Source organism: Euprymna scolopes, chromosome 21 (assembly GCF_053919585.1).
Source record: "Euprymna scolopes isolate OS-2025 chromosome 21, ASM5391958v1, whole genome shotgun sequence".
Lineage (NCBI taxonomy): Eukaryota > Metazoa > Mollusca > Cephalopoda > Sepiida > Sepiolidae > Euprymna > Euprymna scolopes.
In genome coordinates this window covers 87,261,549-87,286,874 of record NC_136502.1, presented here as the reverse complement: position 1 = coordinate 87,286,874, position 25,326 = coordinate 87,261,549, and the positions used below count along the sequence as shown (strand labels likewise).

At 32.9% G+C, this 25,326-nt stretch overlaps 1 protein-coding gene across 3 annotated transcripts in view; it reads right to left on the bottom strand.

The window, feature by feature from the left end:
• LOC145242550 (uncharacterized) overlaps positions 1 to 25,326 on the bottom strand; it is a 168,216-nt gene that overhangs the window by 84,277 nt on the left and 58,613 nt on the right. For 2 of the 3 annotated variants that reach the window (XM_080105636.1, XM_080105635.1), the window contains exon 2: positions 13,935 to 13,981. The exons of the other annotated variant lie outside the window; for it this stretch is intronic. The gene's annotated coding sequence lies outside the window, so the exon portion shown is untranslated. The remainder of the gene's footprint in view (positions 1 to 13,934; positions 13,982 to 25,326) is intronic. 3 annotated transcript variants of the gene reach the window in all.

Sequence of the window (25,326 nt, the reverse complement as noted above, 5' to 3'; positions counted from 1 at the left end):
GCCGCCAGGCGGCGGCGTCTGCTACAGGGTATCTATTCTTTACTTGATCCGCTTTTATAAATAGAAAATAGAGCAGTTTAGCATTCCTAAGCTTATTTACTTATTTTTATTTTTTTTTTTTATAGGAGTTCAGGGTGAACGAAGCCCCCCATTCCCTAGTCCACAATGGCTTTCTAAATTTGCTTGGGAATATTAAACTAAAGTCTTTAAAATTGAAATTTGTAAACACGTCCTTTGTTTTGAAAACATGTTTCGTATTTTTTATACAACGTCAATGTTGCTAATTGGTGCGTTTAAGGACACTCGCTAACAGATTATTTATTTATCTTTTTTCCCTTTAATCCTACGTTTCTCCATTCTATTAAATTTTTTTTTTTTTTACATCAATTAAATTAGGCAACGTCTATTTGCATTTGCCAAGAAAAGTTATGTAGGATAATTTTGAAAGTTTTTCTATTTCACATTTAATATTAAATTGATTTTGCATCGTCCATGTTTATTAAAAAATAAAAAAAATGATACAATATTTGAACTACGGCATATCGTATTTCCAATAAAATTACATGTGTAGAGAGATAACATGCCTTTTTTGTTTGTCTTTTTTTTTAATATAGTAGTTATTAACCCTAAGTCCGATTAGCAAGGTCGTAAAATCATACATTTTTAAAGGTTGTTTTACTTTTAGGGGATTTGGGTTTGTATTACTATACACATAGATTCGATAAAGTGCTAAAAAAAAAAAATAGATAAATAAATAAAAATTAAAAAAAAATAACAAATTTTAATTCTTTATTTGATCTTAAAAATTCGGATTTTACAAGCGGCTTTGAATCAAGATAATGACAGGCTTTTGTTTAAACAAAAAGCCTTTACTAAATTTATGGTTTTCAGTAGTAAACAAAAAAAAAATGAATGACTTTATTTTTGCTTATTTATGAAAAGAAATATCGTAAATTATAAGAATAATCAAACAAAAAAATGGGGGGGGGGTGCATTATGAAAAAAATCCCCTAAAGTCTGCATTAACAGAATCGACGTAACTCGAAGAAAAATTAATTTCTCAAACTAAGGATATTATCATTAAATTAAGCATTGTTTATTTTATATTTTCACAAACACAAAAAAATTATAGTTGCAAAAAGTATCTCCTCTTTTTTTAAGGATACATTTTTAGCATAATTTTTATATTTAAGATTCTAATATTTTCCTTGTATAACATAATTGTTATATAATCTTGAAAAAAAATTTTTTTTTTTAATTTAGAAGCAGGAATACACAAAAATAATTAAATTAAAAAATGGTAAAAATAATACACACGTTCACGATAGAAATGTACGGAGGCATGGCCATGAAAAAAAAGAAAACCAATGTGTTTTTCCTCCCTCCAACTACCCAACGTCATTTTCAAGTAACCTTTTGACTTTCTAACTATTTGGGCTTCCATAGAATTCATGCACGACGACTTTTCATGTTTTGATGGTGCAAAACTAAAATCTCTCCATTTTGGGGGCTAAAGTTTTTTTTTTTTTTTTATTATTTAATTCAATATCTTAGGACTTTAATAATTATATTTGAAAGAGTCCCAGAAAACTAATATGCATTTTTCAAGGGATTTTTACAATGAATTTATTTAACTTCAAACTGTAGCGAAACTTGTCAGCTTTTGAATGTCATTCTGAAAACATTTTTCATTATAACCTTATTTTTTTGCACGTGTAAAAACATTTTTTCTTTTTGGAATTAAATTTAGGCTTTAATCTTTCAAATACAATCAAAAACTAATCGGAAATCTATAAAAAAAAAAACTGACATTCAAAACTATGTACTAGCAGTTTTCTGCCATTAATGCATGTACTTAGTGAATAATTAAAAACAATATTTAGAAATTGAACATGAATATTTTTTTCTACGGAAAGCCAATGATGCACTAATCTTTTCACGCATCATGCGTTACTCGTTTCTTTTATCAGAACAAAAATATAATTTATAAACTAAGTAACTGAAACAATTATGATTTAAGAGTTAATTAAATTTCTTTATGCATGGTATACTTTACAATCTGTTAATATAAAATAAAAATGTGATTTTTAGTCCATACAAAAATTTTAATTTTTGAAAAAAAAAAAAAAAAAAAAAAAAAAAGCTTAATGTTAAGAATTAAAAATTGATATTTTCTAGAATAAAAAGGTATTTAACAAAAATAATTTAAATATTACTATTTTTCGACTACAAATTACGATATTGAAAATATTAAAGGAAATTCTGTTAACGGATTCCATATCATACCAGAAGTTAATTGTTTTAGTTGCTGTCTGCTAAAATATTTTTTTTCTGGATATTGTATCCATGTCTTTTTCATAATATTTCAAGCCAAAGGTAAGACTTTTACTGTTATATTTCACTTTAATAATGATTGAACAAAAACTTTTTTAAAAAAGCATGTATATTTGTACTAATTCCCCCCCCCCTATATTGATAAGGTTTTATAAGAACTGTTTTGTATATCTGCGACGCCATTTTATTTTCTTATTTTTTTGTTTTGCTTATTTCATGACGTTCAAATAAAATTTCATCTATTTTATTCAGTGTAAAATAAGGAATTTTTAAATACGATTTAAACTCTGATCCTTCCGCTTCAATATAATGTAAAAATTTTTTTTTTTTTTTTTTTTTTAAAAATTCAATTTTCACCCCAAACAAGGCACAGTGCCACTTTGAAGCAGGGGGCTACTATTAGGGACTTAATTTGCGGGGTCATTATGAAGGGAGATGAGTAGAAAGATGTTTGTTAACATTACACTTGAACTTCTGCATATCATTGCAGTTGGGAAAGCAGAATCCCGGAAGGGAGTTCCAAAGACCCGCAGTTCTAGGGAAGAAATTATTGGGGTAAAAGGCTTTTTTGCACCTAGGGATCTCTACTGTAAAGGGATGAGACTTAGTAGCTTGTCGGGTTTGTCGGGGGTAGTTACGTCGGGGAGGTACAAGTGTTTGCAGTTCGTCAGAGCATTCACCATTAAAGTATTTGTAGAACAGGCAGAGGGGATGAATTAATTTCATTTTACTAGTTTTTACTTGTATTTTTGTGATGAGTGTCGAAAATTAGTGTCATGCCTATAAGACCTTTATTATCCAATGTTTTTTTCTAAAGGTTTTCAATTATCGCCATTTTCGTTTTCACTTAAGACACTCAACAAATAATGTGTGTGCTTAAAAGAAAATCGAAAATTGCTGAGTTTAATGAAAAGGAAGTAGAGTTAGGAGTTGGGTTAATGAAAAAGTTAGTTAGGGTTAGAAGTAGGTCAGGTTAATGAAAAGGAAGTACCACCGAAAGAATTAAATCGAATACTTCAGAAGGAATGTAAAATTATTCAATAGAAAATTATTAAATGCTCAAAGAATGTTCAAAATTGATCGTTTTCGTTCATTTTGTATCGTCTGCAGTAAAAAACAAAACAAAATGGTGACTACTGAAAACCATTACAGAATATACGGAATAATAATATAAAAACTATTTGTTGGCGACAATTTAAAATTTTATATTCGTTCAAAACAGACCCGAATACTGCTAAAAATCAACGTTTAAAAGGAGTTTAGTTGGTACTCTATCGCATTTTGATCAAAATTATTTTGTGAAATAAATATTTTTCTGTTTATCTAAGGGGGATAATTAGCATTGACTACTTGAAAAGATACTCTTTGCGTCTTGCTTCAATGTTAAGTGAGACACGCACATCTATACCTATGATTTTCCCCCCCTCCCCACACTAACATGGATATTAAGTCTACTTTTTTTTATTACAAAATTATTAAAACAAACTTAATATTTATTATATTTATACATATATATTAATTTATACATATATAGTATAAACTGAAATATCATATTTAAGCCTATTTTACGATCAGGCAGCCTACTCGTATAAATATATATTCATGCAGATTAAATATATTTTTATTCATGCAGAGTTTGTAATAATTATTATAGAGCTAATCCTGTAACGATTTCAAAAGTTTAAAAAATCACTTGGGTACCATCCGCTAGAATCAAAAAACATTTAGCATTCCATCCTTGGTCGCAATCGTTTGAGCTATTGACAGATAAGAAAGGTTTAAAATTAAGTGACTTCAGGCTATGAATTTATCTTTGTGCATGTGCAGAAGTGATAGGTTTAATCGACTTATTACTCCTGCGAATGTCATTTGTTTTTGTTTTTTTTTCTTTTAATTTAGACTTCTTAGCAGCTATTTTTAGTGGCTAAAATCCAAATCGAAATTCCATAGGTTCAAATCGCCTATATATCAGTTTCAAGACTGTAGGACAAAATTTCAGAGAGGAGTTTGATAGAGATCGTTACAGACGCACACAGCAAAATCACTTATATATATATATATATATATTTTTTTTTTTACACAGTGATCACCACTTATCAAGGCCCGGAAGCTACTCAGGGATAAGGGTTATTGCAAGTACATTACATTAGTGTGGAGATTTGATGAAGTGTTTACTTAAGGGGGCGATTCATTAGGAATTTGTTAACGTTGGACTTGAAGACATCCAAGTTGTAGTCTGGTGGGAAGCAGGCAGACGGAACAGAGTTCCACAGGCGTGCAGTTCTAAGAAAGAAGCTTTGTTCATGGAATCTGCATTTTGATTTAGGCACAGATATAGAGTGGGGGAAATTTTTCACAGTGGATTCAGCTAGACGGGTGTTTTTCGTGAAAGATTGGCGAGGGGGGGACCAGAGAGTGGAGCTCAGACGAGCACCTGCCATGGAAATAACAATAAAACAAGGATAGGCTCGCAACGTCTCTTCTGTGGGAGAGAGGTTGCAGGGTAGAGAAAAGGGCATCTCCCACTAAGCCACGAAGTCTATTTTGTACTCTGTCAAGGCAGGATAGGCTGTGTTTATATATATATATATAGATAGATAGAGGTGCAAAATCTTTTTCATTCTAAATGACATACAAGTATACACACTGTAGAAAATATGCATAAATACAATTGAGCATAATAGTTGAATGAAACCACTCATTTAATTAGAAACCATAAAAAATGATTAATCAATGAACGTTAATTTTTCTAAGGAATATGCAAATTAGTTAACCTTCATGGAGTCACTTGTATATCCATGACTGAGTATATTAAGAAGCTTGTTTTAATAATTTTTAAATAGAAAAAGTAGGCTTTTAATATAAATGTCAGTGTGACAGAAAAAAAACAACTCAATTTCAGTCTGCCGCCATAATGGTCTACAAGACTTTAACTTAATAATTTTGTTTGAAATAGTTCTAGAAAAATTATATTTATCTTTCCAGAATAATTTTAAACATGATTTTTTCATACGACAGCTTTCACTTAATTTTGGGTTTTTCTTTAATCATTCTGATAACATTTTACCGTCTACGTTGAATTTCACGCATTTCTTCCTTTTAGAAAGTAACTTTAAACTTTCAAATACAATCAAAATGTAAAGGAAAACTAATAGAAGAATTAAAGATATGGCCCTTTAATAACCATACTCTGCATGAAATCTTAATTTGCACATACGTAGTAACTTATGTTGCCTTTGGTAATATTTATTTATTATTATCTTTAAAAAAAAAAAAAAAAAAATGACTTGTACTAAACGAAATAGAATTTAATTATCTACTGACTTGTATACTTTTAACGTACTGAAACGATTTTTAAATTTGTTGTTTTTCATTTAATCTGTACTAGCAATTCAGCCTGGCTTTGCTCAGGCCCTATGTACTGTTTAAAACTTTATGTGCATATGCATTAAAAAGTTTGACTCATGTCCAGGTAAAATTTTAAGTGTTTAGACCCAAAATTGGCAAAGCATTTTGGTAGAGTCTGCAAAGGTCAACTTTCAACTCTTAGCAGCCAAATTTTCGTCCAAAAATTGATTAAAAAGCTTAAAAAGCTTGCTGCATGTCTGCTTCATGTAAAATTTCAAATGTTTAAACCAAAATTTGCTGAATAGTTTGTTAGAGACTGCAAAGGTCAAATCTTTTGAACTTTGTTCCCTTGGCAGCCAAATTTTCGACCAAAAACCGATTAAAAAGCTTGCCCTATGTCTGAATACACTTTATGTAAAATTTCAAATGTTTAAACCAAAAATTGGCTGAGTAATTTAGTAGAGACCACAGAGGTCAAATTTTTTAAAAACTTTTACCTCAATTTTGACTCCTTAACATTTATTGTTTTGGGCTCAAATCAAATTAAAAGGTTTGATCCACGCCCAAGTAACATACATCTAAAATTTCAAGTGTTTAGACCCAAAATTAGTGGAGTTTCCAAAGGTGAAATTATTGAACTTTGACAGCCAAATTTCTGGCCGAAAACTGATTAAAAAGATTTTTCCAAATCTTAATACCTCTTATGTCAAATCTCGAGTCTGTAGACTGTAAATTGACAGAGTAGTTTGGTAGGGAAATGTACACACACACACAATTTCATTTTTATAGATATTTGAAACAATGAAATACCTGAAAAGTTGTAAAAATAATGACTTATTCTATCACTAACTGTAGGTCAGAGCTTGCCACTCAGACTTGGGGTTAGTGGTCAGATGTCAATTGTCTTTAGAACTTTCCAGGAATTATCCTCTCACACTAAGCAACAAGCAGCCATTTTTTGTGCGTGTATTTGTAAAGACCGCTTTGCACGCTATGCAATTTTGAAATAAAGAAACTTAAAAACAGTTTCATCACGTAAGAGGTATACAGGTCGATAGATGATTAAATTTTATTGCGTTTGATAGTCATTATTATATATATATAGTTTTTCATTTTAATATTTCAGAACTGTTAACTATTCGGCACTTTTAGCGAGTATGTATTTATTTATTTAAAAATATAAGGAGATAGTCCTATCCTGTTTAAAACAATTATGGGGAAACCCTTGCCTCATCCTTTAAAATAAATGAAAATAAAATTTTAAAAAATATCAGCAATACAGCAAATCATCTCACCAAATTTATTAGGCCTCAGGCCTCACTCTTTCTTGCCATTTAATTTCGGCTTTTAGCCTTTGTCCGCGATTGGTTTTGTGATTAATAAATTCATCTCCATCACTCAACCATTATCCATTTTCTGATTCTAAAGGACTTTCCGATTCTTGAGGGTTTCTCTCTATAAATTTGGGGCACTTCTGCAGATCAGTAACACGTCAGCAACAGAGACGAGTTATCGACCTCTGTTCTTTGAATGAGAAACGATCTATCGGCTGTTCTGTGAACCTCAAACATAAACAAGTTTAAGTTTCTCCGATAACGCAAAAATATAACGAAATAAATCACACAAAAATATATGAAAATCAAAACATTTATTGTAAAAAAATGTATCTTGTTTTTTTTTTATTTTACAGTAAGATTGTATAAAAATGTATCAAAATATAATTTTAGTTTGTCAATGTAACAAATTATAATTTAAAAAAACATGAAATGTAGAGGTTTAAGAATAATTTGTTGTTTTTTTTACAGTAAGATTGTATACAAATGTATCAAAATATAATTTGAAAGTATAAAAATGTATTGAAATTTAATTTCAATTTTTTTTTTTTTTTTTTTTTCTCCAATGAGTGATTTTCATTGAAACCTTTTTTGGAATATTGTGTTATTTATTACATTTACACAATTGCAAGGGATAGTTCTCTTATTTGTTCAGAAACTCTTTTTAAGGGATTGTTTTTAAATTTTTGCCGTCACATAAACTCCACTAAGTAGGATTCCATCATGGACATGTAGGTTCCACACTCGGCCTTGTTATGTCTTTTGGCATGCTGTCACATGTACTCTATGTGGTTTGTTGTTGCACCTGTTGCAGGGTCGACAAAGTTATCTGTAGTGGACCTACAAATGGTAAAATCCTTCCGAATCTAGTCTGCAACACTATCATGGTATCTGGTTGCACATATTGTTTTATTAGTGGAATTAATGTGGCGGCATCTCTGAACTAAAAAGCCCGATTTGGTGGTCAGTTTGAAGCCACTAAAAACCCAATTTGTCACCTGACACTTTCCGTGTTGTTTTCCGCCATGAAAAGAAACTTTCATTTATTTCCACAGTGCACCCCTCTCCACCAAGAACTTGTAGATTCCACGCAAAGTTCTCTAAGAAGCATCTGCCAATCGGCAATGACTGTCAAAATATTTCATTCTTTATTCAGGTTAATTTCCCGTAGAAAGTTTTTTACGAAAAGATATCAAAGCTAAAATAAATCATTTTTGAAATCGTCTCTCCTTGTTAATACATTTTCATTTCTTCCGGATATATCGAGTTTATTTAAAAGGAGAGAAAGATTTTAATGAAGAAACACTTTTAAAAAGTGGAAATGTTTTTCCGGAGTCTAGAAGAAAACTGAACAAATCTGCTCAGAAATATTTTCCAATCTGACAATATTTGTTAATTTTACTAATCAAGCAAACATCAATATGCTTTGTTTACATCACGTGACCCAAAACAGCCTATGAGAAGGCACCAAAAAAATTGTCTACTGCATTGAATAACAAGCCCAAAATCACACCTCTTAAACCCACTAAAAAATAAATTTTACAAACTTTTCTCTTTTTGATGAGCCCTTCAATTTTCAATGAAATAAGTAATTTAAAATAAATTATGAAGGTATTAAAATATTCAATTACCATTTAACCGGTGGAAGCATGCCCCTCCCCCTCATAAAAAGTATAAGTGTGGCTGTTGTTGGTATTGCCTAACCCCCAACTCTCAAATCCCCCCCCCCAACCTCATGTTAAGAACAGCTTTTGGAATAAACACTCCCAGCATGTTCATGGTAAAAATGGTTTTCAGAATAGACACACCATTTTGTGGTGGTGGTGGTGGGGGGCAGGTTGTCAAAATACCTGCCCCAAATTTAATCTTGATAATCATTGTCATGATTCCCACGCGCAAATACTATGAAACAACCCCAACCATGAATTTTTATTTTGAAAGCCATTCTGAATATGTTAGAGGAGTGTGTTTTGTAACTAATCTGTGCTTCCACTCTAAAATTTAATAATCACATGATTACATGTTCAATAATAGTGTTATTAAATTTTCCCTTCATAAAGTTTGTGAAGCCTTTATAATAAGACAAATTTTTATGTCAAAATGTAGTTTACATCAAGCGAGATATCCGTGTTTACCTTTAAGATCCCCTGTTAGTGATAGGGTGTGCATTAGTCAAGAAAAATAAAACAGTAAATAAAAAAAAAAAAAACCTTAGTGACATGCAATATTGTTTTCATTCTGATAGGTCTACAGCAGATGCTTACGGTTATATCTCATAGGATTAGCGAATCTCTCGACAGAGGCTTCCTTTAGGGCAATTGCTCTTGACATATCAAAGGCCATGATAAGGTATAGCATAAAGATCTACTTCACGAAATCTCCAGCTATGGTATAGCTGGAAATGTCTTTTCAATTATTAAATCATTTCTCTCTGATAGGTTCATAAGAGTAGTGGTTGATGGGCAGAAATCACAAACTAATAGTGTTAATGCTGAAATGCCTCAGGGGTCCATCCTACGTCCAACTCTCTTCCTGATCTACATCAATCATCTTCCAAATCACATCCTCGGATCATTCATAGACATTTCTGCTGATGACACTATCATCTATAGCAACAGCACATCAAAGGCCATAAACGACCAGGTTCTCTCCGATTCTCTCACCTCTGATCTTGAGCATGTGGTACAATGGAGAAAAAAGTGGCTGGTTACTTTTAATGCATCTAAAACCAAGCTTTTATCTTTACATCAACGCTCTGATCCCCATCTGGCATCAATTGAAATGAATGGCTCTCGTCTTGGGAAGGCTCCATGTTTTGACAAGCTTCTGAGTTTGACCTTTACTTCTGATCTGAAATGAAACATGTACATCAAATCCGCTACCAAGGTCGCTGGAAAAATGGTGGTATCCTTCTATCGATCCAGTAAATATCTACTTCCTGATATTTGCTCTACCTATAATATAAGAGCCAGGTACTTCCAACGATGGAGTATTGTTGCCACATATGGGCAGGAGCTGCTAGAAAGACCTTATTCTGCTTTGACAGAGTTCAGAATAGACTTCATAGCCTAGTGGGGTATGCCCTTTTCTTTTCCATGCAACCGCTTTCTCACAGAAGAGATGTTGCAAGTCTGTCACTGCTTTATCATTATTTTCATCTAGCTGAAAACACTATTAATAATTTCCCCCACTCTTTATCTGTGCCTAGACGTAAATGTAAATTCCATGAACAGAGCTTCTTTCTTAGAACTGCACACTTGTGGAACTCTCTTCCGTTTGCCTGCTTTCCAGCTGACTACAATATGATCGTCTTCAAGTCCAATATAAACAAGTTCTTGATGAGCCGTTCCCCTTAAGTAACCCAATTTACCAAATTTACACTTCTAACGATTATTATGATATTGTTCTTTTGACTACTGTACACGCTTTAACCCTTATCCTCGAGTGGCCTCTGGACCTTCATAAGTGGTGATTCCTTTGTAAGAAAAAAAAAAGAAAGAAAGAAAATGGAAAGTTGGTAACTACATTGCCCGAAAACTTCTAATAAATAGTAGTCTTTTTATAACAAATAGGTCAGATATGTAGGTAAATCAAAATGTTTTTTTTGTTTTTTTTAAATAATTTCACAACTGTAGTTTCTATAAAATAACTGCTTAATCACGTTGATTTAACCCAATGGTATTTTTTTTTTCACAAGAAATAGTATTAAAAAAGTTATATTGCTTAATATTCAAAAAACTACCTATTTGTGTACAATGAGAATGTGGAATTTTTTTATTTAAACGCAAATAGGTCACAAATAATGTAGGCAAACGATAATGTTTTATTTTATTCAGAAAACTACTTATTTGCGAACAATTTATATGCAATCTTCTTTGGTAAAACACAAGTAGGTCACTAATAATGTAGGTGAATGATAATTTTTATTTTATTGATTTCGCAACTGTATTTTCTATGAAATAATTTTTTGCTTAAAATGCAAATACATCCCAAATACCATAGGTAAAGCAAGTTTTTTTTTGTTTTTTTTAAAATAATTTTGTAACTGTATTTTTCTATGAAGTAAATTTGTTCTTATCGTAGGTAAACCAAAATGTTTGTTTAAAAAAAAAAATAATTTCACAACGGTATTTTCTATAAATAGTTTTGTGCTTATGCATCGGTCATTTTTGTACAAAATAGTCAAAAAAATAATAATGCTCAAGAAACAATTGTATTGCTTGATAATCGAAAAACTACTTATTTGCAGACCATTGCAATGCGGTATTTGTTGTAATCATACTATTTCCCCTAAAAAATTATAAGTTTGGTGTATTTATAGGCATAATATATAAGATTAAAAATAAAAAATACCAAAAAACTTCTGTCCATATTGTTTAGAAGTAAAGGAAAGGTTTATAAATTCTATGCGTATTGTTTAAAAGCAAAGGAAATGTTCAGTGTAAAATAAGTGTGTTATAAACAAAATAACACACCAAATCAAAAATACTCTATATCAGTACCGAAGATAGTCATCTTTGGAACTACAAATTCTTCTGATTTTTCTTTTAAGTCTAGAATTAATTTCCGAAGTAGAACTACTGGCAGCAGCTGTGTTAGTACTGTCTCAAGTACCACCCACGCATGTCCTTGGCCATTTCATATGCCCACATATAGATGAAGATAATGTCTCTGAGGTCAAGTTTAGCCCCCAAGAAAAAATTACCTTTCCGCACAGAATATCTCTTTTCACAAGACTGGCATCTCCAGTGGAATCTGTCTCTTGCAGTATTGGTTGTTTCAAATATCATTTGACGTACATATTCACAGGACACTGCAGCCGACACCAATCTATTCGCCTGTCAGAATTCTATAGTCTTACAGGGGTCAGATGTTAACAATGCAATCTTGCACTGGTTTAATGAATTAATATCAATTTTTGGACAAAAGTTTGAACAAATTTTTCAAAAAGTATGAGTTATCGATCCCTGTTCTTTGGCTGACAAACGACCTCTATCGGTTGTTCGTGAAACTAAAGTACAAACATTTGTCTCATGTTCCTGATCTGGAGAAGTGCCAAATTGGGCACATGTATGTCTCATGAAATTATACCATTCATTAAGGTCTTTTGCAAGCCTTTTTTTTCATCTTGTGCACACATTCTTATACATTACCAAGAGTCGGGCGAATAGAAACAAATTGCTACTTACAGCTATGCACACACTAACAAAAACAAGGTAGACCAATGTGCATACACAATGTAACAAAGTCAAAACGCACGTAATATAACTTATATACACATACTCTTCATACTACGAAGATTTTGACTTGTGACTATTCACTCAACTTTCTTTACCAAACACGCATTTGCATAAATGAACATTTGCTAATTGAAAATACTTCTATTCTTATAAAATCTATCTGATATTCTATAAAAGTGAGAATGTGTGTGTATGAGGACATTTTTCAACCTATATACTCAACGAATTTTTGATCTACAGACTTGAAATTTTGTATATATGGTATTCAGACAAACGAAAAACTTTTTAATCAGTTTTCATCCAGAAAAAGAACTGCTAAGAGGTGAAAATTGAAAAATTGGTACATGAGCATCATCGGATTTTTATCTATTTGCTAACTATTTCATGACTGCGCATTCATGAGTAGTTCACATTACAGGTTACTTATGTTAAGAATAAGTAGTTTTGAAAACACTTTTTAAAAATCATTTCATGCTGGTCTAAAGTGTATAATACTTGACTCACCGTCTTACTCGCCAGTAGTTATACTACTGTTTTAGTTTTGATCTCAGCTTGAGTATTTTTTTTTTACTTATAAGAAGTGAACCGTTTAGAAAAAACATAATACTTGCATACACAGATCTCAGTTTTTGTAATAATTAAAATATAATATTTATACGTATTTTACGACCGGGCAACACTGGGGTGGCTTGCTAGTTGTAATATAAAATACTTTGATATAAAATTTCGTTTTTTCTCAATTTGTGCATTTACAAAACTGTTAATGTTTTTAGTTAGCACTTGCTAACTGGTGACCCTTCTACCCTCTCAATGTTTAATTTATTTCCATTTTAATATGCAAACATAAAATCGATTCCCTCTCCCCAAAACATTTACAGCTAAAACTGGTCTAGCTACAACCAATGTCAATAATTTCCCTTTCTCTTTCTGTGTACCCAAAACTAATTGACACTTCCATGAACAGAATAGAATATGTTTCTGAATTTTTGAGATGAGGATTGGTTATTCATATTATTTGGATTTTTCATCTTGAGTCATTTTCACAACGTTTGGTCAATGTAACCTTTGACCTTCTTTCTGTCAAACTCAGGAATGTTTCTGTCGAACTTGGGAATTGCTTTCCATAGTTATTTTCAAGAACAATGTAAACATTCTTGTAAAAAACGCCCTCTTAAATAATCAAATTCAGCAACCTTGATTCTTTCTCATATTAAAAAAAGGTGCTTTGAATAGTTTTATGTAAAAATGGAAACTGAAAGTAAAACGAAATAAGAAACAAGCACACTACTCAGTAAAATGAAAAATTTAAAAAAAAATTTATTAAGATAAAAAATTGAATAGTTTTAAGTAATTTAAATGCACTTTTTGTTTATGAAATTTAGGAGTAGGTCTGAACACTCATTATAATCTGACCTTGTGTCTAACTTTGTTGCAATGAAAGTTAGAAAAATCAATCTGCATACCATTTTTTTTTGTTTGTTTGGCAGGAAATGGTCAGCGTCACCTTCCACTATCATGGATTGGCACAATTTTATTTGTGATATTTGTATGCGATATTTGATAGACAGTCCTATGAAGGTGACTGTTCCTGGTTGAACGGTGTAAATCTATGAAAATAAATTTATGAATCGGAAACATAATGGAAGATTTGAAAATGTAATAATGTTAAACTTCGTACCTTCTTATGGTGGTTGAATTTGACATCACTTTGATGCTGGTGATAACCTGGAAAAAAAAAAAAAAAAAAATACCGAAGCTTACTAAGGCTGGCAAATAGAAATTTGTGTTCTGATTTTTGCAGTAAAATATGATACTTGTTCAGAATTCAACAGAATTAAAAAACAAAAATACAGAAAAATCTTTATGAATTCTTTTACCTGTCACCGAACGACAATATCATATTCAAAAATATTTTTTTAATTCGGTTGAATTCTTGACAAGCACCAGATGATATATACGGTATTGCTCCAAAAGTAAAGCATCCTCTTTTTTTCTTTTTTTTTTTTTAACTAAAATAGTTGAAGAGCTATGAAGATGGAAATGGTACCATTAAAATGAGCAACCTTTCATGCTCCAGAATTTATTTTCCTACATAGTCACTACCACGCAGTTTTGCCAGGAATTCAATGATGCATCTCTGCTTCTGACATGTTCATAGCAGAGGTTTCTTAGAGTTTCACACAGTCAATATCTGAAACAAAGAGAGGAATTTTTCAGGTCATGAATGCCTAACTTCAGTCATCATAACAAGGCAATTTGCAATCTCCTCTGATCTATTTGCGTGGAATAAAAAATAGGTGAAGTTACTTTTAAACCACTTCCTTATATATATATATATATATATATATATATATATATATATATACGCACACACACACACACACACGTTGCAAACATTTTTATTCATCGTTTTTCATTTTTATTGGTATATAAAATCTTCTTTTTTTTTTATAAATGGATTTGAAACAACAAACTAACTTTTTTCACATTTTTGGTTCAAATAATAATTTATGTTAAAATATATCTTTTGCAGTGTTTGTTTCTTTAATTAGATTTCAAAATGATTTACAATTTAACAAACCAATACAAGTGAATACTTATTCGAAAACACCTTTTTCTAATCTCTTATTTAAAACACGGGGTGGAAACATAACTCTTCTGCCTTAAAAAAAAATTGTAAAAACTTAGAAATATCGATTTTAATTGCTTGAAAAGAACAATTTTTTTTTAAATATTTGAAAATATTAAGAAGCAAGCATTTAGCTGCAACCTAAAATGGACCAAGTAAAGATTAGATACCCTGGTAGCAGATGACAAAGATAGGTGCACATTTTCATTGACACCGGTTGTTCGACCTTGACATTGCCGTTGGTTTGTTGTAAACACGTCAAATAGCAGACAATGTCCGAATGTTCGTGAGCAAGATTTTTTAAAAATATGTTTACAAAACTTTTTAAGATTTAAAAGAAAAAATAGATATTTACAAAACATTTTCTTTAATATTAAATATTTACAAAACTTGTAAGGATTAAAACAAAAAGAACATCTTTTCTATTTATGCAAAACTTTTTAATGTAAGTAATAAAACGAACGTATTTAAACAAAATATATTTAAATAAATGGGTGTCTTTCTTAGTGCATTCTTTTTATATATTTACACAACTTTTTAATAAAACTATTATTAATAATAATATAAATAAATAAATGGTAAATTTTTACGACGTGCCCAGCCCCAGTATATTATAAACACTCCAACCTCCCTCTATTAAGAACGGCTTTCGGAATAACACCCCCAACCTCAAAAGCCGTTCTTAACATGGGGAGGTTGGGAGGTGTTTATTCCAAAAGCCGTTCTTAACATGGGGTGGTTGGGGGTGCTTATACTACGCTGGGGCAGGTCGTAAAATAATACCAAATAAATAAACCGACATTATAACTGAGAATTTCAGATGATGTCAATTAAAAAATACACAATTTAAAAAAAAAAATGTTAATGAAATTATTATAACCAAACTTTTTAATAGCAGAAACGAATATAAAATAATTGACTTGTTCGGATTTTTGCGACTAAGATTAATTTTTATGTCCAGTGTGGGTGTGTGTGTGTGTGTATATGTGAATAAAATATATTTTTAAAAATCTCGATTTATACTTGTGATTTTATTATGCATAAAAAATTGCCTCGGTCTAGAAGGATTTCTCCTTTCACTGACAACCTACATACATCACACTTTAAATAAATATTGAATTGTATTAAAAACGTACAAAGAAAGATAAACACACGGATTGCTACGGATTCAGTTTCGCTTTTATACGGAAAAGCCAAACGAACACGCAGAGAGGAAGAAATAGCGCAAAAATAGTGTGTTAAAGTCGCTCAAATAAAAGATAGACACAACCTCCTTTCGTAAATCGGAGATATTATAATCTAGGGAGTATATAAAAAGTTGTAAGACCTGGTAACCCCCCCCCCCCTCACAAAACCTTTACCGGGCATACAAAAAGTGCATACACAAACAGTTTGGCTTTTATATAATAGATTTCAACTTTTAGTGTAGTATGTGGAGAAATAATTGCCATTATCATGTTCTTCAAGGAAGAGAATGTTCACATTTAAACTCATTTTTAATTCTCTATTTATGAAATGGTATATTAAGGGGAGATATCCTGGACAGAAAAGAAAACAAATCAAGAGGTATTAGAAAGGTCTCTAATAAGAACAGTAAGAAAATGACAAATGAGGTTCATGGGCCATGCCTACAAAAAAAAAAGTGGAATAGAACAGATTGGATTGGCAGGAAAGATTGTGAGTAGAGGAAGCAGAGGACGATAGCGGGGAAACATACGTTGACAGTCTGAGTACCTGGGCAAAAAATGATGAGTTACAATGAATTCATGAATGCCTTGAGCCGTCAATACCCACGTCAAGCAGGACACCACTTGATGATGATGATGATGATGATGATGATGATAAAGGAATAAGAAATTTGGCTGCTTCATTGTTATTGGAGTGAAATTACAAAATCGAAATATTGAATTTCAAGTAAGACCAATGGTACCTAGTAGTGTTGGGACGATTAATCGGAATTGAAAAAATCGGAGCTTTTTGGGGTATCGGAATAGCATCAGAAAAATTGGAGCCTTTTTTCCGATGCCAAAACCGATTCCTTAAATTATCTTTTTTATTTGATTTTAGTTTAAGAAATATCTTTCACTGCGAGTAGTAGTAGTAATAAAATAATACTTATTGATTTAAACTTCTAGTAAGACTAAAATCTCTAGATCAATCCGTCACAAGTGTGTTTTCATGTTTGAGAAAATATATGCACATTTAAGATGTTTTTACAGTAATTGGAACAAAATAACAATTTTATGGTTAAATATTTAGAGATTTATAAAGAATCGGAATCAGTAAATGTATTGGAATTGAGAATTTATTACGTAATTGGGAAAAATATTGGAATCGTCCCATCACTAGTATCTACAAATTATCACTGTTTCACTTGCAATGTCGAACTTTGTGAATTTATGAATTTAGATGAATTCATATGACAACAGTGTGTTTGCATAGAGAGTGATACATTTGACATGTTATTATACATTTCAGGTTTATCAAATTAACTAGCAGGGTGTTTGTCTGGCGTTGCCCAATCATAAGATAAATATGATATTTCAATTCATGCAGATTACATATTTATCATTATAGAGACAATTTTCTATCGATTATCATATTGAACTTAATATATAGTAGTAAAATCAAAACTAATATATATATATATATATATATATATATATATATATATATATATATACATACAGGGCTCTATAGACAACTTTATCTTTTGTTGACCTTTGACAACTAAAGATTTTCGTTTACTAGCCAAACCAATATGATTTTTGGAATATGACATCGTTCTGTGATGATTATGTACATAATAAAGTTTTTTTCCATATTTTTTTAATAATTGTAATTTTAAATATACAACAAATTTATGCTGATACTTGAAGGTATAAACATTTTAATTTCTTCAGATGTTTTTTTTAAAACAGCCTTCGTTAAAAAAAAAAAAAATGAAGATATTGTTCTATTGAACTTTTATTGTTTAATTAATTTAACTTTGTTCGCTTCATTAAAAAAACAAAAAAGTTGAAAAGATTTTTTACTCAGTAGTGAGCTTTGGAAGATTGTCAGTGAAAAAAACACAATCGCCAAAAGATACCACTTTGAAAAATCACTCGCAAATATGACTGTTTCACTAGCAATGTAGAACCCTGATATATGACTTGGGTGCCATCAACTAAAATCGAAACCAAAACATACAGCTCTCCACTCTCATTCCTTAGCCTCTGAGCCATGCCCATATGCATATATATATAAATTCACCAGTCATCCTTTTTTAAAAGATGAAATCACACGATCGTTGAAGACAAGATTTAAGCAAGTGCGTACAGTCCAGAGTTTATAATTATGTAGGTTAAATAAAATTATAGATACTTTGAAACCAACAAGCATTTCTCTTTGCAGATATTTTTAAAAAAATTCTCAAAGATGACAATGGTAGAGAACCTGCATCATTACATATGATAGCATCACCAATGCCAGATGAGGTAAAGAAGCAGCTTTTTTTCCCCCTTTGATGTGAATAAAGGATAAGGTCTAGATAGACTACATCCAAAAATTTCATGGGTCTGTTGCACCTGAAACATCTGAACCTTTAGCAGCCCTTTTCAACCTCTTACTGACTATAAGAGTTGTTTCTGCTGATTGACGGGTAGCCACAATCTGTCTGATCTTTAAAAAAGATTGTAATACAAAACAGAAAAAGTAAGGCCTTACTTTTAAATAAATTCAACATCTATGATCTTGTATTATTTGGATTCTTCAGACTACTGTTCTCATCTTAGGTGTGATTTTCACAACGTTTCGGTCGATGTAACCTCTAACCTTCGTCAGGTGTATATTGTTGAACAATAGATAATATATACAAGTAATAAATAAAAACATTAATATGTATATATATACTTCAGAATGTGTGTGTTCATGTGTATATAGGGATGAATATGCACATATGTTTCACCCCACTTCCTACCACTCACCACTACCTACTCTCCCTACTATTAACACCTCGCTCCACTAAAAATAATATAGACTTCTAATAAAAAGGATTCCACCAGACTTTGAATTATTATCGCTGGACCCACAAACAAATTTATACAAGCACTTGCCCGATTCGGATATCTACACAGCTATGCGGATTACCCAATATATAACTTGGACCTTATTACCAAACGGATGTAAAGAACGTATGACATGGATTTTACCAAGCAAGCTGGATCTAAAAAAACTTTCATATCCTTTTTCTGCAAATCCTCCTGCTACAGGACTTCTGATAAATTTATTACTTTGACTTTCCGTGTCTCACTGACTTTAGAAAATAGAGTACATACCTTTATAAATATTTGCTAATATTTTCTCTCCTCTGATGAGATGGTAGACATCGAAACCCTATAGGTTAAGGAGATTAATTTTCTGAAGCATTCTTTGTCTTTCTTAGAATAATAAAAATTCTTTGATATGAAACTCAACTACTTCATTTCATTTCAATGAGAGTTTTTTGAAATTCATTGAATCACAATTTAATATATAATATATATATATATATATATATATATATAGATAGAGAGAGAGAGAGAGAGAGAGATGTTAATATATAGTAATGAATAGTGATATTTACTAGAAATAAAAATAGGTCTAAAGCTCTTAAAATTTGTACCAGAATTGTCCACAAGGGCTCATGGCGCAGTGGTTAGAAATCAATTGTAAAAAGTGATATTCTCCTGAAGGTTGAAGGTTCAATCCTTGGTGTGGACAACCGAAAAATACAATTGCGAATTACTTAGGACCTCTATCCGTCATGGGTGACGGAACAAGAGCACGCTACCCCCGTGAAGTAAATAAAGGGTTTCGCTCGAAATTCCGTCCAAATTCCCGAGTTCGACAAAATACACCAGAAGAAGGTCAGAAGTTACATCGGGGAAAATCACAGTCAAGATGAGAACAGTAGTCTGATAAATCCAAAGAATACAAATAACCAATCCTAATTTAAAAAATTCAGAAACATCTATGATCTCCATGAAGTGGTTATAAAGTGGATATGATCCTTTCTTTCTGATTGTACATACAGGGTTCAAATAAATGGGAGTTTGTCATCAGAGATGGATGTTTACGGTGGTGTTCCTTAAAAATTTGCGCTGGCTCCTATGTATATTTTTCCTGATAGAAATTCACCCAATAAGTTTTACTCTGACACCGTGAAACTGATATGGTGGATTTCTATCAGTATTTTGTTTATTTTTCCACTTTAGAACCATTCGATGCTCTGAAGACAGCATACTTTTGTCGGCCATCTTGATAGCCCATTTAACTTACCTATTCAACACTACTTCTCTTTTGAACTGAATAAATGTTTACAATTCCGTTAAAATACACAAAACTTATCCAGGTATGTAGAAGAATAATTTATCTTGCTTTTGGTAACATTTATTTGTTATGTATTTGAATTTTTGGTCATTTTCTTTGTTGTTGGCTTCTTTGCTAAAACCTGGACGAGTTACTTCTCCATTTATATTTTTCCTTTTTGCTCGGATAAATGAATTTTAATTAATGTTTTTTTTCCTTTTTGTTCAAATAAATGAATTTTAATTCAATGACTCTTTTAAATATTTAGCCACGCTGAATAAAAGACAAAATACTTGGAATATTTTACAATATTATCAATAAACATAGGATTTTGTTTTCTCCAAATAGAACCTGTGTTAAATAGTGACATTGTCACAATCTTTTTCTTCAAATAAAATAGTTATATAACTTCAAATAATGAATTTTCGTCACAAATTCTTTTTCTAATTCTTGGATCTTTCCAAGAAAAATATATACAATAAATTAATTAATTACAAAACTATATCTAATATATACAATAAATTAATTAATTACAAAATTATATCTAACCTTATATAAACACGTCTCTCTCAAACCAATGCTGTTGCAAATTTAGTGCTTCCACTGCATAAATTCTTACCTATCCCCTCTCCCATTAACAATGAAAATAGAAAGCATAGTAATGTCCTTTTAATCACTTTGAGGAGTATAATTTTACAGTAGATGTTAACCTAAATAACCGGGGTTTTTTTTTCAGTAGATATTAACCTAAAAAAACAATTAATATTAACTACCCATGCGGTGTCGCAGAAATACCCAGGCATGGGGCGAACCCTCTCGGTGCTGATAGACCCATAGATCTTCCCAGGTCATCTGTCTAGGAAAGGATAACTCTGAAGCCAAACCTAGGGGAGGAAGGCCTCTTCAGTCCTGGACGACAACCTTCCTAGAGCTGGGGACTCAAACAAATCACCGGTTGGCAAACCTAAACTGTTTAAGGAGGACATAGGCTCTGTCTATCGCCCGGCTCTCATACTCCTTCTTTGCCGATTAGCCAGGCATAGAGGTGCTATGACAGGGATTCGTCAGAATCGCCAAGTGGTTGACCTTGTTTCCTGACTAGGGCAATGAACGCTGTTTTTTCCCTGCTCCCGCCACATCCCATCCCCCTAAACTGGACACTGTCGGGATGCTTCAGTACCATATGTCGGTGCAGTTGGACTGGGCTGACTTTGCCTAATGGATTGAGGGTACCAGATTGACAGTTTCCTGGCTGCTGTTTCCGACTAATAGTACAGGGGCCCTAACTCTTTGGTAGCACTTAGAGCGGCTGCTCCATCAACAGTTGTATAATAACAGGATGTTTGTAGTACCATGTCGCGCAATGAAAGGGACCCTGCACTCATCGCCGTTGGGCTTTTCTGAGGTTACAATCCTGTGGGTGAGGACAGCTGATGATCTACTTGTGTGGCATGTCTGATATTCTGCACAACCACTTGTCCAGCACCCCTCACTCCCTCACCCTAACTGAAACTTTTAAATAAAATAAAATGAAATGACATCTCAAGCAAAAGATACGTTTAAACCAGGACCAAACTCAAAGAAAACCAACCTGCCTCCTCCCTTGAGACTTGCATTTACGAATATCTGCGGGCTTAGAACTAACTTAGATGATGTTGAATCATTTCTCCTTGTAAACACCCCGGATATCTTAGCATTAAGTGAAACTAACCTTCACTCTTCCATTCCCTGTAACCACTTTAACATGCCTGGTTATCTCCCACTCTGCCATAAGGACTCGAACAGACATATGCATTGGCTTTGAGTCTATATTCGTAATACCCTCCCCCTAACTAGAGAAATAAAATTAGAAACAGACGACCAGGCCTTTATGTGCTTCAGACTAAATATCGCACAAGTACATGTATTTGGTGACTTCAATATCCACCACAGTAACTGGCTTGGATTCTCTAATTACACAGACGTAGCTGGTAGCACAACACATAACTTCTCCATATCTGATTCCCTATCTCAGACGGTTACATTCCAGACACATTTCCCAGACCAGCAAGACCAACATGCCTCACTTCTAGATCTATTTCTGACCACAGTTCCCGATGATTGTATAACAAATGCCCACAGCCCACTTGGGAATGCTGATCACGCTGTGATAATGGTAGAAATCACCCTTAATTCTCGCCCTAAAACTGAAGACCCACTACTCAAAACAACGAGGTATTACAAAAAGGCTGACTGGGAAGCCATCAGGGAACTCATCAGAGATGCCCCATGGCAAAATATCTTTTCTCTCCCAGCAGAATAGTGCACAAATGAGATCACTGAATGGTTCAAAACTGCAATTGAGGCACATGTTCCCACACGGAAATTCTATAGCAAGCCCCACTCTCCTCAATGGTTTACCTCTGCTTGTGCAGCTGCCATTGCTCAAATGCAGCATGCGTTCCGCAGATTCAACCGACATAAGTCCAGTTCAAACAGAAAGAAGTATATAGAAGCCAGAAATAATTGTAAGAGAGTAATAGTGACAGCTAAGAAAGATTACACTGAAACCACCAGGAAACGCATCGAAGCACAGAAACTAGGCACCCATGATTTTTGGAAAATCTACAACAGTGTAGTAAATAATGGGCAGTCAACGATTCCCCCTCTATCAAACAATCATGAGGTTGCTTGCACAGCAACCGACAAGGCAAATCTGCTTGGAAGTCAGTTTGCCTCAAACTCCACACTGGACCCGGCACATCACTCACTCCCCGACATCACACCAGACGATTTGAAAATCACCCCTTCTCAGGTGTATGGTATCATAAAAAAACCTAGACACCTCAAAAGCATGTGGACCAGATCTCATCCCAGCTGTGCTAATAAAAAAATGCTCTGCTGAGGTTACTCCAGTTCTCTCCAAACTTTACAATAAATGCCTTAATGAATCTTGCTTTCCCAACTGCTGGAAAACCGCTTCTGTGGTACCAGTATTCAAGAATTCTGGTGAAAGAACTGACCCACTAAATTATCACCCCATTAGCCTCCTCCCACTTTTCGCCAAAATATTTGAGTCCCGAGTTAATCAGGCCCTAGTCCAACACCTAACAGCCGCTAAACTCCTGACCGACAAACAATATGAATTCAGGCAAGCCCGTTCAACTGCAGATATCTTAACTGTAGCCTCTGAACGTTTATACCGTTCACTGGACAAAACAAGGAAGGGTAGAGCGGTAGCCCTTGATATATCTAAGGCTTTTGACAGGGTATTCTAAGGAAAATTAGATCATATGGTATCACTGGAAAAATACACAATGTAATTAAATCCTTCTTAAGTAAGAGAAAAATCCAAGTTGTCCTTGACGATCATACATCCAAACAATGACATAAATGTGGGAATACCCCAGGGGTATATCCTTGGACCTTTATTATTCCTGATATTCATAAATGACCTCCCTGAAAAAATTGTTTTGGAGATGGGTATATTTGCCAATGACACCACCCTCTATAACATGCATGAGGAGAAAAATGAACACATATCTAAGGAAATGGCAGAAACACTAGAGGATGACCTCCAATCTGTAGTGGAATGGGGACAAAAATGGATGATCACATTCAATGCTGCCAAGACTAAGCTTGTTTCCTTCAATAACTACAAGAAACCTTTTCCGACCACCAACAGCAATGGCCAAGAACACACTGCCTGAAAGTACTTTCTTTAAACTCCACGGCCTAATGTTTACAGGGCATGAACTGGAATATATACATTGAGAGCATTGCCAAGGTTGCTGCAAAGAAGGTGGGCTCTCTACCGTGCCAGAAAATTACTTACGCCTGCAAGTATCCCGTATCTCTATAAGGCCACCATTCGCCCATGTATGGAGTACTGCTGCCACATTTGGGCTGGTGCATCTGCTGTTTGTCTCTCACTCCTGGACAGGGTTTAAAAGAGAGTCGCCAACCTGATAGGTCTTGAACTGTCATCTAGGCTTCACTGTCATCTAGGTTTCAGCCTCTGTCCCATCGACAAAATGTTGCATCCCTCTGCCTGTTCTACAAATACTTTAATGGTGAATGCTCTGACAAACTGCGAGCACTTGTACCTCCTCAACCTGACTACCCCCGACAAACAACTGTCCTACCCTTTACAGTAGAGATCCCTACGTGTAAGAAAGCCTTTTACTCCAATAGTTTCTTCCCCAGAACTGCAAGTCATTGGAACTCCCTTCCGGGATACTGCTTTCCCAACTGTACAGATATGCAGAAGTTCAAGTGTAATGTGAACAAACATCTTTTTACTCATCTCCTTTCATAATGCCCCCACAAATTATGTCCCCGATAGTAGCCCCATACTTCAAAGTGGCACTTTCCTTGTTTTGGGTGAAGATTGAAAAAAAAAAAAAAGAAAGTCTTTCATTTTTCAAAATTAAACATTGAGTCTCTGTTAACATTTCTTTTTTTAATTCTTGGATTTTTTTCCAAGAAAAATAAATTTGTCTTAAAATTATTTAAAGCCCCAAAAATGACTTAAATATAATATTTACTTAACTAAGAGATCAATCGTCTCAACTTCTCTGTAGTTTGAAAGTATTTCTTCTCAACATTTTTATATTGAGTTATCCCCAGGGAAAATAATTTACGTGAACACAATTTGCATATATTGCTGTTCGTTTTCATTTTTAAAATAATATATATGGTCGTTTTTTAAAAATAAAATTTTTTTTAAACAAATATTGTTCGTTTTGATTGAAAAATATTTATTGTTTAATTTTAAGTTAATTGTTTAATACTTGTTTATTGCTTGAATTCATATTACATGTTTTGCAATATTTGTCTTCTGCTTTAATTATACATAATTTTACATGCATGAAATTCAGTAAATAAATTGAAGCATGTTCCTTTCTTTTCCTCTGTTTAAATGTAATTTTGCAATGTCAATCAAAAAGTTGACTTGCAGAAGTGAAAGAGTTCACGCAAGTGCAGAAATGAATGTCTGGCTTTCTGCCGTTTCCCAACGATGTTGGAGAAAATCAGCCCCCCCCCAAAAAAAAAGGGGGAGCTTTGGCAGCATCCAAATGTATAGCAATTGTCTGATATGAAGGGTTTAACCCACATTGATCAAAGCTGA